Below are 6,000 nucleotides of genomic sequence, written 5' to 3' on the forward strand. Positions count from 1 at the left end.
AAGATTTTATCTAAGAGTATAGTGAGCATTTTTAACCCACAGGTACTTCACAGGTTTTGATAACATTAGGCCGTCATATTGAACATTTTAATTATTTTCACAAAAATGTTGATTTACCACCAAATTTCTCACTTTTCTAAGAGGTAACACCAAAAAGTGGACCTTACAGTTTGTTATCCAATTTCTTATGAGCACAGTGATACCCAACATGTGGAGAAAAATCTCTGTTTGGACAGTGGGAGGGCTCGGAACAGAAGGAGCACCATTTGAATTTTGGAAAAGTTGAAATAAACTGCGGGCACCATCTTGCATTTGCAGGGCACCTAGGGTACATAAACAGCAGAAACCCCCCAAAAGTGACCCCATTTTGGGAACTAGACCCCTCAAGGATTTTATTCAGGGTATAATAAGCATTTTGAATCCACAGGTTCTTCACAAAAATGTTGCTGTAGTGCCATATTTTTCACTTTTAGGCTATGTGTCTGCAATCCGGTGACACTGCGTCTACGACGCTGTGTCAGACCTACGGAGATGTGAATGTTGTCCACTGGAGAATACAGCTGTTCGTGCCCACGATCAGGGTTTGGACCACTTTAGCTCTATTCTCCCCACGGAGAACACTCTCGTCTCCACAGCATAAATTGACATTCTGCAGCTCGGGAAGCCATGCCGCAGGTCAGCTTATGCTATGGAAGAAAAAAGGAACAGTGGGTATAAGATTGCTAAAAATTCATCGACTGTTCTTCTCCTGTACAATGCAGTGTTTTGGAAGCAGAAAAAACACTCTGCATCCAAAACGCTGCAAACCGTGATCGAGGCTATGATGGATATATAGATATATAGATAGAAAGATAGCTCTAAAACACATATATAATGTCCCAACTACCTGCATATTCTAAGTTTGCACCCTTTAGTGACTTCCATATGGCACTAAAGGTTGTTTAGCTTTGTATTTAGCTCTAAAAACAAATATCTAGGGTAAAGCAGATGGCTGCAGCCTGCAGACCGCGGCTGGCAGCTTCACCTTGGCTGGTAATCCAAAATAAAGGTCACCCCATGTTGATTTTTGCTTGATTTTTGCTTAATTATTTATAAATAAATGATTGGAAAAAAAATGGGATCCCCCAAATTAGATTAACAGCCAAGGTGAAACAGTCAGCTGGGGTCTGGTATTCTCAGTGTGGGAAAGGCCATAGTTATTTGGCCCATCCCAGCCTAAGCCACTCCAGAAGTGGCACATCCATTAGATGCGCCACTCCTGTCACTGCCCCAGCTTATCCCATTGCCCTGGTGCGATGGCAAATGTGGTAATATAAGGGGTTGATACCAGCTGTAATGTCACCTGGCATCAAGCCCAGGGGTTAGTAATATTAAGTTGTTTATCAGATACCTGACATTGCTAACCCAGTCAGTAATAAAAAAAATAAAGACAAAAAAAATGATTTAAAAAAACAAACCTTAACACATTTTCTCTTTCCCCAATTTATTGAAAAGAAAAAAAAATCTGGTCCATTGTAATCTATTTTGGAGTTCCCACGACGACTCTTTGTTCTAAGATATGGGGGACATGCTCAGAGTACGTATCCCCCATTTTCTGGAAGTGCAGGCACTCCATATGAGGAGTGTTGATGCAGTGGTCTCAGTCAGAATACTTGCAGCCACACTCCCAGGGTCCAACCGAGGGCAGTGGGAACTGCAGTAACCTCAGTCTCACTGTGCGCAGAGAGCTGGCTGAGAGCCACTCTCTGCACATGCAGCCACCATTTTTTCAGAAGGTTTGTATTGGGGATCAGCGCTGCAGCAGGTACTGGGGGAGGACTGGGGGGTAACAGGGGATGACCTGGGGAGGACTTTTCTGTCTCATCCGACACATCAGATGAGACAGAAATCAGAGGAGGAGGACGAATGTGGCGGGCACACCACTCGTGTGGTTTCCATTTTAGATGAGCGGAAGGGGGAGAGGAACCAGGGGGGAATTTGGTCACACTGGGAGACTGAAGGAGACCGAGGGAGGAAAGTTATCTCCCATCTGACATGTCTGATCATGCCAGATGGGAAATAAATCATTTTTTTACCGGCACTGTTATTTACTGTAACGTGACTGGGTACTGGAAAAATGGCTGGAATTGTGATCTCCAGGGTCTTAACTACCCCAGGTAGCTGAAACCCCGGAGAGATTCTGACATCCCTTTTTTCTTGCCGCCATTTTAAAGCAGCAGATTGGAATAAGTACCCTTTCCTGCCACCTTTTTAATCAGTATGACCATCGTAAAGGGGTTAATATATCCACAAAGCTTCTCTGCACTTCAGTGATTCTACTCTTTCGCTTCCTAGGTTTGGAATTTCTTTCAATACTTGGAAAAACAGTTGCAGTTGAGATATGGAGAGCTGCATGCACCTCATTTAACGAGAAAAGAGGTAAGTTTTGCCAAAACGAATGCTGAAATACAGTCATATGAAAAAGTTTGGGCACCCCTATTAATGTTAACCTTTTTTCTTTATTACAATTTGGGTTTTTGCAACAGCTATTTCAGTTTTATATATCTAATAACTTTCTGGATTGAAATGAGGTTTATTGTACTAATAGAAAATGTGCAATCCGCATTTAAACAAAATTTGACCGGTGCAAAAGTATGGGCACCCTTATCAATATCTTGATTTGAACACTCCTAACTACTTTTTACTGACTTACTGAAGCACTAAATTGGTTTTGTAACCTCATTGAGCTTTGAACTTCATAGGCAGGTGTATCCAATCATGAGAAAAGGTATTTAAGGTGGCCACTTGCAAGTTGTTCTCCTATTTGAATCTCCTATGAAGTGTGGCATCATGGGCTCGTCAAAAAACTCTCAAATGATCGGAAAACAAAGATTTTTCAACATAGTTCTCCAGGGGATGGATACAAAAAGTTGTCTCAGAGATTTAAACTGTCAGTTTCCACTGTGAGGAACATAGTAAGGAAATGGAAGAACACAGGTACAGTTCTTGTTACGCCCAGAAGTGGCAGGCCAAGAAAAATATCAGAAAGGCAGAGAAGAAGAATGGTGAGAACAGTCAAGGACAATCCACAGACCACCTCCAAAGACTTGCAGCATCATCTTGCTGCAGATGGTGTCAATGTGCATCGGTCAACAATACAGCGCACTTTGCACAAGGAGAAGCTGTATGGGAGAGTGATGCAAAAGAAGTCGTTTCTGCAAGCACGCCACAAACAGAGTTGCCTGAGGTATGCAAAAGCACATTTGGACAAGCCAGTTACATTTTGGAAGAAGGTCATGTGGACTGATGAAACAAAGATTGAGTTGTTTGGTCATACATAAAGGCGTTATGCATGGAGGCAAAAAAACACGGCATTCAAAGAAAAGCACTTGCTACCCACAGTAAAAATTGGTGGAGGTTCCATCATGCTTTGGGGCTGTGTGGCCAATGGTGGCACTGGGAATCTTGTTAAAGTTGAGGGTCTCATGGATTCAACTCAGTATCAGCAGATTCTTGACAATAATGTGCAAGAATCAGTGACGAAGTTGAAGTTACGCAGGGGATGGATATTTCGGCAAGACAATGATCCAAAACACCGCTCCAAATCTACTCAGGCATTCATGCAGAGGAACAATTACAATGTTCTGGAATGGTCATCCCAGTCCCCAGACCTGAATATCATTGAACATCTGTGGGATGATTTGAAGCGTGCTGTTCATGCTCGGCGACCATCAAACCTAACTGAACTGGAATTGTTTTGTAAACAGGAATGGTCAAATATACCTTCATCCAGGATCCATTAACTCATTAAAAGCTACAGGAAGTGACTATAGGTTGTTATTTTTGCACAAGGAGGATCTACAGAATATTAATGTCACTTTTATGTTGAGGTGCCCATACTTTTGCACCGGTCAAATTTTGTTTAAATGCGGATTGCACATTTTCTGTTACTACAATAAACCTCATTTCAATCCAGAAATATTACTGAGTCCATCAGTTATTAGATATATGAAACTGAAATAGCTGTTGCAAAAACCCAAATTGTTATGAAGAAAAAAGGTTAACATTAATAGGGGTGCCCAAACGTTTTCATATGACTGTATGCTGTTTTGTATGTTAGGTGCCTTCCTCCATATACACTGTGTGCAGAATTATTAGGCAAATGAGTATTTTGATCACATGATAATTTTTATACATGTTGTCCTACTCCAAGCTGTATAGGCTTGAGAGTCAATTACCAATTAAGTAAATCAGGTGATGTGTATCTCTGTAATGAGGAGGGGTGTGGTGTAATGACATCAACACCCTATATAATGGGTGCATACTTATTAGGCAACTTCCTTTCCTTTGGCAAAATGGGTCAGAAGAGAGATTTGACTGGCTTTGAAAAGTCCAAAATTGTGAGATGTCTTGCAGAGGGATGCAGCAGTCTTGAAATTGACAAAAGTTTGAAGCGTGTTCACCAATCAATCAAGCATTTCATGGCAAAGAGCCAACAGGGTTGCAAGAAGCGTGTTGGGTAAAAAAGGCGCAAAATAACTGCCCATCAATTGAGGAAAATCAAGCGTGAAGCTGCCAAGATGCCATTTGCCACCAGTTTGGCCATATTTCAGAGCTGCAACGTTACTGGAGTATCAAAAAGCACAAGTTGTGCCATACTCCGGTACATGACCAATGTAAGGAAGGCTGAAAAATGACCACCTTTGAACAAGAAACATGAGATAAAACATAAAGACTGGACCAAGAAATATCTTAAGAATGATTTTTCAAAGGTTTTATGGACTGATGAAATGAGAGTGATTCTTGATGGGCCAGATGGATGGACCAGAGGATGATCAGTAAAGGGCAGAGAGTTCCACTCCGACTCAGACGCCAGCAAGGTGGAGGTGGGGTACTGGTATGGGCTGGTATTATCAAAGATGAACTTGTGGGACTTTTTCAGGTTGAGGATGGAGTGAAGTTCAGCTCCCAGACCTACTGCCAGTTTCTGGAAGACAACTTCTTCAAGCAGTGGTACAGGAAGAAGTCGGTATTGTTAAAAACCCCCCATAATTTTCATGCAGGACAATGCTCCATCACATGCATCCAACTACTCCACAGCGTGGCTGGCCAGTAAATAACTAAAAGATGAAAAAATAATGACATGGCTCCCTTGTTTACCTGATCTGAACCCAATAGAGAACCTGTGGTCCCTCATAAAATGTAAGATCTACAGGGAGGGAAAACAGTATACCTCTCGGAACAGTGTCTGGGAGGCTGTGGTGGCTGCTGCACGCAATGTTGATCGTAAACAGATCAAGCAACCGACAGAATCTATGGATGGTAGGCAGTTGAGTGTCATCATAAAGAAAGGTAGCTATATTGGTCACTCATTTTTTTGTATTTTGTTTTTGCATGTCAGAAATGTTTATTTCTAAATTTTGTGCAGTTATATTGGTTTACCTGGTTAAAATAAACAAGTGAGATGGGAATATATTTGGTTTCTATTAAGCTGCCTAATAAGTCTGCACAGTAATAGTTACCTGCACAAACAGATATCCTCTGAAGATAGCCAAATCTAAAAAACCCCACTCGAACTTCCAAAAATATCAAGCTTTGATATTTATGAGTCTTTTGGGTTGATTGAGAACATAGTTGTTGATCAATAATAAAAAAAAATCTGCTAAAATACAACTCGCCTAATAATTCTGCACCCAGTGTATACTAGATCACACTGACATTTACCTGCATAGACCATGAATGAAGAGTCAGAGGTGAAAAGGCCTCTGATAGTAAAGGCCTGTCCTGTCTGTGGAAATTAAATTGTGTCACCCCTCTAAACATTCTTGTACTGCGGGCAACTTAGGCAAAGAAATGTTTCTTTCTTGGGAGTATACAAAAACTGTTAAATTGCTGAGCCAAGGTCGACTTGTAGCAATCAGTTCCTCAGGACCCTGAAGCATGGGAAGAAAGGTTGTTGAAAATCTTTCACAGATGGATAACGCTTTCGGTGCACACTTGCACATCTTGGGATGCTATAAG

This window comes from Anomaloglossus baeobatrachus, chromosome 6 (assembly GCF_048569485.1).
Source record: "Anomaloglossus baeobatrachus isolate aAnoBae1 chromosome 6, aAnoBae1.hap1, whole genome shotgun sequence".
Classification (NCBI taxonomy): Eukaryota; Metazoa; Chordata; class Amphibia; order Anura; family Aromobatidae; genus Anomaloglossus; species Anomaloglossus baeobatrachus.